This window comes from Acanthopagrus latus, chromosome 4 (genome assembly GCF_904848185.1).
Source record: "Acanthopagrus latus isolate v.2019 chromosome 4, fAcaLat1.1, whole genome shotgun sequence".
Classification (NCBI taxonomy): domain Eukaryota; kingdom Metazoa; phylum Chordata; class Actinopteri; order Spariformes; family Sparidae; genus Acanthopagrus; species Acanthopagrus latus.
The window spans coordinates 34,577,108-34,589,858 of NC_051042.1; the positions used below are offsets into that span (position 1 = coordinate 34,577,108).

The window sequence follows — 12,751 nt, forward strand, 5'->3', positions numbered from 1 at the left end:
ACTGTGAACTGGACCTGGTGTTGCAGCGCGGCAGGGGAATCATGAAGTCTGAGAACATCACAGTCCTCAGTAACAAAGACAAAGTCGAGACGAGCGCCTCTCAAAGTGTTTTTGAGAGATTCAAATGTTCTTTGTCTCTAATTGAATAAAAGTGTTTTCCTAACAAACCAAATAATCAAATTAACGCTGGGTAGTCGCCTCTGAGAGCCGCACGTCTGTCCTCCGGCGCGGGGAAAGCTTTCTGAGGGTACTTTAGGCGCAGCTCTCGCTGATCTCTGCTTGCTCTCTAATTCAGTAATTATGTTGAGAGATCACAGGGCTGCTTCATTATGAAGCCTCCACAGAGCAGCCAAGAAATGGAAAAGGACTGCAGCACTTTTAGATTAAAATTTCTGCTCCTCCATCTATTATTCTAAAAGGATATCTCACCATTATCTCACTGCGCACATCGCCACATGTCTCTGAATAAAATGTTATCATTTAAATGTTCCTAATGTGAGTTTTTTAATTATCACTGGCCCGAAGCATAAAGACGAAATATATCAGTTTATTACTTTTGTTAAAATGTGTGTAATCATTGTTTTTATTGACATAATTACATTTTTATAGCTTTGCAAACAGCTTATATGGTTTCTAATTTGAATATTTTACTTGCGGGCAATTATTTACTACAAATAACATTTCTGCTTCATGTATTGAAGGTTTGCGTGTCTGTCGGATTGTTTTAGAGTCCGTCTGCCTCCCTAGAGCCCAGAACAATTATTCATACAGCTTTAAAGATTGCGAAGAAACTTTGAATTTCACCATAAACCTCGATTTCTAACACGTAGTGCTCAAAGCGTTCCTCCTCAGACTGAGCTGGTCGACACTGTTCTCTGTGTTTGATGCCCATGTTAAAGACAGGACGTCTCCAGGCTGCAGGTCTCTTCACACAGCTCCCACTGCAGCGCTGAGAACCCAGGGGAGCTGCAAAACGTCCTCTTGTGAAAATCAAAAAGCATGAATGTTAATATAATTGCTTAACGTTTAACCCTGCCGCTGTAGCGCATCAACAGCGTGGAGCTTGGATTTCATTTCTTTGCTGCTCCAGAGGAGGGAGAAGCGGAGAGAGCTCCCTGAGGAGCCTGGATGTAATCGGGTGATTTACTCTGATCCCCGGGGATTCAATCCATTAATCGATGAAATGGCAAAGGCTGTGAGACGCTGTAAGGACCCTCTGAAGGGAGTCATCAGTCACAAGCTGAGCGCTGTGAAGCATGTTTAAGGACGTGAGGGGGGCTTCAATGTTTGATTGTCCTTTTCATGTAGTTTTGTCAGTCATTTCTCTATTCATCATAACAACATCCTGACGTAAAAGATGACAGTGTAGTGTGAAGATTAAACGCGTTTATCTGCTCCAACATTAGCTGCAATCGTTAGCATGTCAGGCTAAAAGCTCACTAATAACCGAGCCTTGCTTCCCCGCTGCTCAAGCTCATGCTAATGTTAGCAGCTCCATTCCAGTATGAACTTTAAGCTGTCATCTTAGTCAGTCATCTTACACGTCCTGTATCCAACTCATAATGCTAAAGCTAACAAGTATCTTACTCAAAGATACTTCGACTTGCAGCGGGGGAGCCTGGGACCTTTAAATCACTGTACGACCCACTCTACCTCCTAAACCACAGCTACCCTTGAAACTTCATGTTTCTTCATGTTCTATTTTCAGTTTAATGTTGAGACGACGTTGTGCTTATGTTCTGGTTAGGTTTAAGAAAACATTGTGTTTAAAATATTTGAGTCTCTCACGGCTGGAAATCTTTCCAACATTTTTTTTTTTGGTTGCAAATAAAACATTTTCACGGCAGTCGCTTTGACTCGTCAAAGCAGGAAAAGCACAGGTGGAATTTCTAACACTAATGATGGCCGCATTCCATTCAGGTGAGCTGGTTCCAGGACTCTGGTTTCGTGCAGGCTCCCTCACTGACATGTTTGACTGTGTCACTTGATAGAATCGAGCCATGGTGAAACCTGAGCTCCTCCTGAAATGCCAACATTTGATCCTGGTAACAGGGCCGACTCGTCTTCATCTCACTGAAATCAGAATAAAAAAAAAATTCAACAAGAATAAGAGTGGAGACCTTGGAGGGCATATCATTAGCAACACATGGACTTAACAAACAGCTAATTAACCAGAATTAGCCTTTAAAGCAGAAGAGAAGCCCCCTCAGTCTGTGTGGTTTCCCTCCCTGGTGCTCTGCGACTCCTCCTGACATCCAGGCAGCTTCCAGCAGACGTGAGGAGGTGAAACGAGGTGAAACGAGGTGAGCCGCGTCTCTCGTTCGGGCCACCGGTTAATTATCTCAATGTTTTTTTAAAAAGTTGCACTCTCAGCCTCTTCCAGCGACAGCGTCAGGACCTGGTACGACATCTCTTCCTGACTCCTGCAGTAAGAATATTGGCAGTTTGTTGGAGGATCGCGCTGCTGAGGGCGGCTCGGGTGAAGGAAGCGAGGGGTGAGATCCTCCTCTTAAACATTTTGTCTCCTCGCTGCTCCTTCAGGACAGAGAGACGAGCAGTGAGTCTTTCTGTGGAGGTGAGGAGGTGAGATGTCTGATTTATCCTGACACTCTGTCATCATGCTGCTCTCTTGTCAGGTTTGTCATCTCTGAACTGCCGAGCTGTATTTCAGGTGAGGGACTTTTCTTTTTTTCTTTCTAACAGAGTTGCCAGCGGCTCACTGCTCCGGACTAATGAGCCATCTGGGCCTGGCAATGTACTTTGGCACCAGAGTCACACATGTCCTCGCAGGGATGACACTCGCCTGCATGGCCTCAGACCCAATGAAATGCATGCTGGGTGTAACAGGGTTAATAAAGCATGCCTACATGTGAACTCTCTGCAGTGCAGGCTGATAATAAATGAAGAGAACAGAGATGTGCTGCATAAAAACAGGAGCTGCCTGTAAATACCTGCTGTGGAAGTTCATCCTGACCTGAGGGCAGACGCACCATCATGTCGACGCCTTTAATAAACCAAACAGCCAGTAAATAACCTCATGTGTCAGAGCCGACATGTTGTTGTCTTCCTCCACCTGATCGTGGCTTCGTATTATTTTCCTTATTTCTCACAACTTAAACTAATGATACTGCCTGCAGAGAACCCAGTTACAGCTGCTATTCAGATGTGATGTCTGGACACGTGATCAGATCTGCCTGAGCACCGCTGAAGGTCGTCTATTAGTGGGAACACAATCCATACAACGTGCTGGCATCAATACACGACATGACACTGATGGATGGATGTTTTACAGCTTATATAACATAAGTTGTTGCATATTTAGAGAGCGAGTGAGAGAAAAGGTTGAAAGAGACGTGCCTGACCGATTATATGTTCGTTCAGTGACATGTAAACACCAAAAGATCATTTGTGAGCTGTGAGGCAGAAATAATAATCTGTAAGTAATAAATCTGTGTGATGGTGTGAGTTTCATGCAGCTGAGGGGACAGATAGTTAGCGACAGTGTTTCAGACATGTTTGAACTCAACAGCTGACCTCAAAAGTGATTTTTATTGTTTATTAGCCGGATTATCTGATTATGATTATAAGATCCCAAATGAAAAAACACATCTGCCTTTCTTTAGTTTTAAATCTGTTAATAGTCCATACACACAAACCCTGCACACCGAGTCGGTGAATAATTCTACTTGTTGTAATAATTCACGATACGAGACAGAATAGGTTCATTGGGCAGCGAAGATGATTTTGTGGCTCCTCCATCTGATTCTGAAAACAAGACGAGAGTGAGGAGAGTTTCTCCTGCTGATGAAGTGTCCTGATCACTGCCAGGTGTGTTTCAGCATGGCGAGTCCAGTTGAAGGATATGGGGAAACAAAAAGCCAGCTTTATTCACAAAGCTGAAAAATACAAAAACCCAGATGAACGAGAAAAACAAAAGTTGACATGGGCAAAAACAAGGTAGCAGCTAAGGCTAAAACAAAATTCAACAAAAAGGCAAATTTCAAATCAAAATGCTAAAATCCAAAACATACCAAACAGGAGATGAGGCACAGGGAGAACATCAGGCTGGGACATGAGCAGACAGAGACAAAACCAGAAGGAATGAACAGACAGGGAGTGCAGGGAGGACACAGACTAAATACACCAACACTAATTACAAGACAGGAACAGGTGAGATAACGAGGGGAACAATACGACAGACAGGGGGAGACAAACATGCAAGGAGGAAAGGGAGACGACAGAGGGAGGATCACAGGGGAGAAACTCAAAGGACACAGTGGGGCATGAAAAATCAAAACACAAGACACAACAAGACACAACACAAAGAAATGAAAATCAAAAACAAGAAACCATAAGACAAAACCAGACACAAGAACACAACACAATGAGCATGAATCCAGAGTCATGACACCATCGACCTTTTCAGTTGTTAAGTATGAGGATGTGTTGCTCTGTATACTTACAGTTTGGACATGTTTGCAGGTCCGCGCCTCCTGAGACGCCACATGCTTTATAAAGTTGATTTCCTCCTGATTTCAGTTGTCTGAAAGTGCAAACACACATGATTATTATTTGCTCTTCTCTCTGTGACTGCTCTATTCAAGCATTCAGACTCCATCTGAAGATATGAATCTGTGTGCTGTGTCTGTAAACACTGAGAGTGTATCAGGTGTGTTGACTGGTGCTGGATCCCTCCTCAGCTCTGTGTGTTTACCTAATAGAGCAGTGTATTACACCGGTTCATTCATGCAAACAACACGACCCTGCTGCGGTTTGTAACCTCATCATTAGCATAGTAATCTCAGTGGAAGTTGCTCTCAGCTCATATCTGGTGGGCGGCTGGCTCAGCCTCCCATTAGCTCCCGGAAATAGACTCATTTTTTTTTTCTACCTGCGCTCGCACCGCTCTGTATGTAGATATATGCTGCCGGCTGCAGCTGCTGGTTAATGTGCTCCGAGCTTTTCTTACACTTTGCATCCATTCACCGTTTATGAGGTGGGTGACTGTGTGTGTGTGTGTGTGTGTGTGCGTGTGTGTGTGTGTGTGTGTGTGTGTGTGCTGCATGATGAGATATAGAAAGTGATGAAGTGTGTGTCATCACGCTGCACACGCTCAGTGCAGGCGAATATCTGAACAGGAGCAGCAGAGACATGAAGGGGAATAACATCAACGTCCAATCAGAGCAGAGGGCTGATTGGATCAATATCAGCGTCCATCATATGTGTGTTACTTCACAGAGGAGGAGGAGCTTCAGTTCATTGTGTGTGTTTCCTCTCAGAACTGAGAAGCTGAAACTGAGAACTTTGTGTCAATTATCAATAATTCCACTGAAACATCACGGTACATTTTGGTGAAGTTATGTGAATAACAAACTCAAATTCACAACACGGCGCCACGCTGTACACAAGCAGGCAGTGTGGTCGGCTTGATCAATCATCTGTTTTCTTTTATATCTAATGTTTATTAAAATGTTCCCTGAACAGTCAGATTCCTTGCTTGTGGACACGTACTTGGCCAATGAAGCTGATTCTGATTCTGATAACAGAGAAAACAACAATCTGTGGAGTGAAGCTGAAACAAGCCGTCTGCTCTGCGACCTGACGGTGTGACAGCTTGGACAGTTCCACATCATCAGTGCGTTCGTCTACAGTAACTTTTAGTTTCTTCTCCTCTTTCAGCCCTCTAACAGATTCTGCATGAACAGACAAGCGAACAGATGATTTTCTATTACTGGTGTTAAAACAAACCTGATGTCCACTGACACCAACTACAGGTTCACACTTCACTGTCAGTGTTCAGAGACAGGAAATAAAGCAGCAGATTTCGAGTTCACCCTTTTGAACCCTCAACAGGGACATTTTATTAAAGCCACATAATTGCAGGATGTCGTGGAGAGCTGGGGATGTTGGGGATCGTCCATGAGAAGAGCGGCTTTATTATGAAGTGTGCCACAGCAGCACGCTGATTCCCGGGCTCTAAATCACACGGCTGAGAGGTCGCCGTGCGCTGAATACCAGATAAAATCACTGTGAACTTCAAAGAATGACATTTAGCTGCAGCAGCGCCACGTGTGTCCTTGGCGAACAGAACCGGCCCTGACTGATGTGTGCTTGTATCAGTCAGCTGCATGGATAATGCAGCAGATTCTTCCTCGAGCTCTTCTGTGTCTGAAAGCTGCTTCTGAATCACTAAATCAATATGTGACAGCAGTTACAATCACTGGAATACTTAAGTATGTTTTCAAGGCGGGCTGGTGTACGTGGAGGAATAAAAACACATCATGTCTTCAGACTTGTGTGACTTGAATTTAAATATGTAATCCTTTAATTTTCACTCAGGTTTTTTTTTTTGGAGAAAACATCATTTTCGGTACAGAGAAGTACCTTCAGATACAAAACCCATACAATATAAACAGTCACATATGAGCAGTTTTCTTCAAGGTTACTTCCTCTCTCTGCGTCTCAGCCAGTTGTCTCTGGTGAACGATGGCCACTGAGGCAATGACTGGAAAATCACAGAAGTTTGGACCAGACTACTCACAAGTCCTGCATCATCTGTGTCCGTCCTCATGTGAGACAAAAAACAACCTTAAAGTAATAAAATATAGAATTTCTCCACAGCGCTGCTGGTGATCAAACTTTCATTAGAGTGTCTTTAAGTCCATCATCCAGCGAGTGTCCCGACATTCACACGGCCGTCAGTAAAGTCTGTTCAACGACTCTTGTTCAGCGATTTCATCAACAGATTCACTTCATCAGTTTATCGCAGCAGAATCTCAGCTGTGCACGAGCAGATAACAGCTGATCTCCTGATTGATGATGATCATGTGACCTGAAATGAAACACACCCCCCCCCCCCCCCCCCCCCCACACACACACACACACACACACACACCCAGTATATAGCATCCCGAGGCCTTGTGGGACCAGAGCGAGGCTGAGCGAGGCTGAGCGAGTCCATCGCGGTGCGAGATGATCCGTCCTCCGTGTGTCTTCATGAGCGCCGGCCGGCTGATGGAGCTGCTGGTTGGAGGAGTGTGATGGAATGAGAAGAGACAGGGAGGAGATTGGTTTGTCCGGCGCTGCCACAGTGATGGATGCAGGGGAAACCTGGAAGACCACACACACACAAATACAAACACAACCTGCGGCCCGTCGCATCTATATTTAACCATAATAAAACAGGATGAGGTGATACATTTCAATTCACATGAAACCATAACCGCATCACAACCTCGTCTCTTCTCGTGTTTGGATGAAGTTTGTGGCAGCGGAGCGGAGGAGAAAGAAACTCACTTTTCTGCCCACTGATATCTTTCTCTCAGCACATTGTTGTGATGTAATAAACTGTTAAGAATCCAGTTACACAAATGGAGCACAACATTTGTTTACGTCACTCGACTGGATGACGGCGTTAGTCCTTCCAGCACTCTTGGTCTAGGCCTGATCTGAGCGAGCACTGCAGTGGTGTTTTTCCATTCCATCAGCCAGCCAGGTTGGGTGTTCACCAGCAGATAGACATGACTGGGTGCGATCACAAAGGCGCCACCACGGGTGAACTTTGACCCCAGTCCAGAGCAGGTCCATCCCCTGTAAAACTGCAGCTCGATTTGGCTCTGCACGGCCAAAAGTACTGATGGAAAAACCTCAGTGTTGGTGTGCGAGGAAGAAATTATTATTGTAAAGACCTTTTATGATCAGGGAAAGTTTATTGTTGTTGTGAAAAAACTTGATGAAATCCCAAGGTGGTTAATACTTTAGTAACATTTCTGAGTCACACTAAGAGACTGAAATATTTAGGGCTGTGTGTGATAGACAGCTCTGTCACAAGTCATTTACCCGTTGTTATTATCCAACAGAGACAGCTGTCACAAACACAACATTACAGAGGTGAAAGACGGCCAAAATCCTTAAGGAGGCCACCGTAGATTAAGTCTTTTCCCCTCAGCACCATCTCTCTGTTTGCACTTTACGTATCGTGCAGCGTTTTGGTTGCTCACCAGTCTCTGACTGTGATGAACTCACTGTGTAGCAATGGATGTTTTTTCTCTTTTGATAGCAATTGGTGTTAAACAAAAAATATAGTAAATGTCCCTGTGGCTGCTCCTCATTGAAAAGACTTTTAATGTGAAAGGTCAGAAACACGAGATGCTCATTTTCAGTGTTAGTGGGGAACTGACTTCTGTAATCACTGTTGTTAACTGTTTTCAATCTGGACCCTATTTTATCATGTTTGATGTCTTTCAGTGAGAGTGCTGCAGCCAGCGGTCACGAAACACGCTGCTATGTAATCTTTTGTGGACCATCCACTTAAAAATGTTGTGGTTTTTGACACCGGCGGGCTCCGATTGATATTCTTAAAGTCTGAGAATGTCATTAAAAAAATCCGTATAGAGATACATCTTCAATTTTAAAGCTAAAATCCTTCAGGTTTAACCAGAAAAAGGCCTTAAATTGTTCTCGCCAAAGCCACCAGACTCCACAGGCAAAACAAATGATTTATCACCATATAACAAACTTCATTCTGTTCATACTGGATGGAAACAAAATAAAACCCACCAACACCATCTTCATCCATCTTCACTCTTTCCAACAGCTGCCAACTCTGATTTAGTTGAAATTAAACTTTATTTAACGTGTTTGAAGCAAAAGGAGAGGAGTGAGTAGGAGGGCTGACATCAAGGGAAGGGAGGTATATTGTTACAATACTGAATATCATTATATATTGAATTAAGTTTTCATCATGTGCTTATTTTAAGATTTTAGGCACATTTTTGTTCCATATGCTAACATCTAACCTGCACAGTGCCAGAGAACGTTCTTCAACACACAAAGCAGGCTGCAAGATATTATTTTTGCGGAAGGCAACAAAACCAGCACTACATCCACAGCTGCGACACACAACAACAACATCTGGGCCCATTTTTTCCTCTCAACCCTCATTAATTTCTGACCTTCCTCTGCATAGATTGTATGATCAGCTGCAGCCGGCAGGACGGGTTCTGATCCACCTGATGGATCCATCTGATCGACACTCAGGGAAGATTAAGTTCCCTCCGCTCGTTAAAGCTCTTTATATAGTTATGTTGTTTACAGCAGCTGCTGATGTCACACACACACACACACACACACACACACACACACACACACACACACACACACACACACTTTTCTCAGCTCAGTGAGTGTATGTTCCTTTAACTGTCACTGATGTTACTTTGCCAACATTTCCTACAGTTGTCTCTGTCGTGTTTGTGGCTCAGTGTCATCAAGTCAAATCTAAGTCAACACTTGTCAAAATACTAATTACACATATCCATGTTAGCAACGATGGTGTGAAACCCAGACTCAGCATGCGTTTTGTGTGTGTGTGTGTGTGTGTGTGTGTGTGTGTGTGTGTGTGTGTGTGTGTGTGTGTGTGTGTGTCCTGGGGTGAGTGTAAAGGGCAGACAGTCAGCTGGAATCCTCCGTCAAAGCCTTCAGGTGATCTGCCTGCTGACCCCGATGACACCGTCATTAAATAACAGCCCTTGGCTCTGACATAGGCCTTCTGTGTGTGTGTGTGTGTGTGTGCATGTGCGTGTGTGTGTGTGTGAACGTGTGTGTGTGTGTGAACGTGTGTGTTTGGTTTGTCTTTTGCCAAATACGACAGCTGCAACAAGCGATGCATCAGTTTCACAGGGCTGCTGCTTCATCCTTCGCCACTGCTGTGTGTGTGTGTGTGTGTGTGTGTGTGTGTGTGTGTTGTCACCTGTTCTTGTCTGGCAGCCATTATTTAATCCCCAGCAGATTTGATAGAGAGACATATTGACTGTTTACAGCACACGTAGAGTTTTCTGGGACACCTCAAACACGTTCAACAGATCTAAAGTTTATCAGACTAGAGGTAACCATGGTAACAGCATCACAGCTGATACTCATGGGTGCATCCAAACTAATGATGGGTTCAATGACCTATTTATATTCACATAAGGCTTATTCATACATTTATCTGATAAAATTAGATTTGAGGTGACAAGCTAACTTCCTCCTGTTGGATCAGACTGTCGCTCCTGAGTCGTTGTGTTTAGAGGAGTTTACTCTTCGTCGTATCACTGCTGTCTGAATCTCTGTTGTAGAAGTCTTGTTTACATGAGTGAGTTTGAGATGTGTGCTTTGTCTGCCTCCCTCAGATGGAATAACCTCACATATTGCAGAAAGCAGTGAGAGCATCTTTATAAATCTTGGTAACAAATCCAGGGGTGCTACAGGGTTGTCCAACATTAACAAACATTAATAAGACTTTAAAATGAAACATTTCAGGATTCAAGATATCATTTGTTAGATTTCTGCACTGAAATGTCTAAAAATAACTTCACTTTTGTGAGATATTTCTGGAGTTGTGTACTGACATCATCTCACATGTGTCCAAGAACGTTCAAACCAGAGAAATCAACAAGTTTAATCAAGGTAACAGTGTTTTTCATTTCTTCACCTGTTGTTACATCTTCCAGGAGAGAGTCAGAGAGTGAGACGAAACATAACCTGAGGAAAACTTTAAAGCACCTCGTCTGTGAACATTTGTGCCTGAGACACAGCGGACAGATTTTCATCAGCAGCCCCAAACAGCCGGAGTAACTTACTGTACATTAGCTGTAAGCTAGCAGGCAACACCCTACACCCCAGTCAGTGAAGTCAGTCTGGTGTGATTGACAACCAAAGATTTAACCACATTTCTCTCTCTGATTTTTGTCTGTGGGAGCCTGAAATCACACAGAGTTTCCATAAAACACCAGTGAATATATATTCATCCTCTCTTCCTCCTTCTCCTCTTCATCAGGGAGCTATTTAACTTCTACTCCACCTCCAGTCACTGCAGCGCCTCGGTCTGTCCAACAGGTGGTGTTTATTCTCCTTCACAGACGCTAAACTCATTCTCTCTCCCACACACACACACACACACACACACACACACACACACTGCTGGTGTGTCTTTCCCTGTTTGTGTTTCCAGCTCGTCATATCGGAGGGATGAAGGCTGGAATTCAGAGTGTGGCTGCCAGCGTCTCATCCGTCTGTAATGAAGAGCTTTAGGAGGTGAAGCCTGTTATTAAAGGGTCAGGACGGCTTCGGTCTGGGCCTCCTGGTGTTTGGAGGGAGAGTGCAGAGCAGCGCTGGAGGAGGCTGTGAGGGAGAGTTTGAGGTGATCCGTTGCACCAAAATACAATTCTGAGTTCAAGGTTTGTTTTTTTTTCCAGCTGCTCGGCGGTGACTGTAATTTCATCTGCTAAGAAAAGTGCTAGAAAATAAGCTTCTTGAATAATTGTGGTGATTCTGACAATGAACTCAAAATGAAACATCAGACGCTTCTCTTTAAATCCTCTGGAGGCTTTGATCGTTTGAAGGTCATCCAGCGGGCTGACAGAGACCGAGACTGACGTTGATGTTGATGCAAGCGTGGCCAGAAACAAATGAATAACAGCTACCTCCAGTGTGAGCGAACCCTGCTCATAGCTTTCAAATATACATCTTTAGGCTCGATCAGATTTCCTCTCTTTACCCTGACCTGTGGTTGAAGTCACAGGTCAACTATTCTAACCCCTCACATGTCAGTGTGCCATCCTCAGCTGCTATTATCACACTGCACTTCTCTGACAGAGACGGAAAATCATGAGCAGCAAACAAGACCATCAGAGAACAGACTGCTGTTTGTTATATAGTTACTATTAACGCTTCTGCTCGGGTTCGATCATGTATCAGAAATCATATATAAATATATTACCTCATTGGGACCCATCCTGTGGTCTCTCTGTCACTCGCTTCCACACTTTTAGTGGCGCACATCTTTTGCATCATTTTGGCCGACCGTCCACGCGGATCCTGAAAATGCACTTTTTTGAAAACAGGTCTCAGGGTGGAGAAATCCGAAAACGCAGCCGTACCGTTCTCATGTGGACAGCAAATCTGCATACTTTCCAAAAAGATGACCTTGACCTCAACCTCTTGCCTCTGACCTCTGAACCCCACGACGTCTCATAACAACAACAACAACAATAGCGGACTTCATGTTTGTGTTTGTGCCGCAAAATATATTGAGACTTTCTTGCAACTTACTGGCCTTGTAGTCGAGTGTGAGTCGCAGCAGCAGTTCGACCTCATTACCAGTCCACACAAAAGATTCTGGTTTCCTTGCACTCGGCATTTTCATCCTCTTCTTGTTGTGTTCGGTTTCTCCATCTACTGTCTGTTTGTTTACAGTGGCCAAGCTTAATGCGCATGCTCCGTGTCTTCTTCTCTGTTTTTGGTGAATGCCAAGCGCCACTTACAGGCCTGGAATACGAACTACAGGCGTTTTCGGTCGTTTTCAGTGGATCCGTGTGGACACAAATATTAAAACAATGACGAGGAAGACGGAGAAAAAAAAAGATCGTTTTTGCCCGAGTAGACGAGGCTTTAGTTCTGGGTGCCATCAGTGAGGGGATGCAGCACTGGAAAGCACTGAAATGTGGGAATCACATGGAGGGATGTAATGTTAGCTGAGCAGTCAGCTGAGACAGAAGCGGGAGGCATCACGTCTGATGGATGTTGCTGACCTGCTCAGATTCTGTTTATTTCTTCTTGATTTTGATCTGTGTGCTTCTGTTGTGGCTGAAGGCTCTGTAGTTATCTGTAGACATGTAAACAAATCTGTCATCTGCACAGAGTTTTATTTTGCACTGTGCTGCTCTGCTGCCTGACTTCTTGTCTGGTTCATTCTGCTCTGTGCAGCTTG

General features: G+C 44.1%; 2 long non-coding RNA genes across 2 annotated transcripts; one reads left to right on the forward strand and one right to left on the reverse strand.

The window, feature by feature from the left end:
- Positions 1 to 1,795: 1,795 nt before the first annotated feature.
- On the reverse strand, positions 1,796 to 4,123 carry LOC119018196. Its single transcript, XR_005074669.1, has 2 exons — positions 4,032 to 4,123; positions 1,796 to 2,535 (listed from the first exon to the last, which is right to left on the reverse strand). It is a non-coding gene; the product is annotated as an uncharacterized LOC119018196 (long non-coding RNA).
- On the forward strand, positions 2,162 to 3,033 carry LOC119018195. The gene is made up of 3 exons (XR_005074668.1): positions 2,162 to 2,303; positions 2,374 to 2,583; positions 2,704 to 3,033. It is a non-coding gene; the product is annotated as an uncharacterized LOC119018195 (long non-coding RNA).
- Positions 4,124 to 12,751: the final 8,628 nt, after the last annotated feature.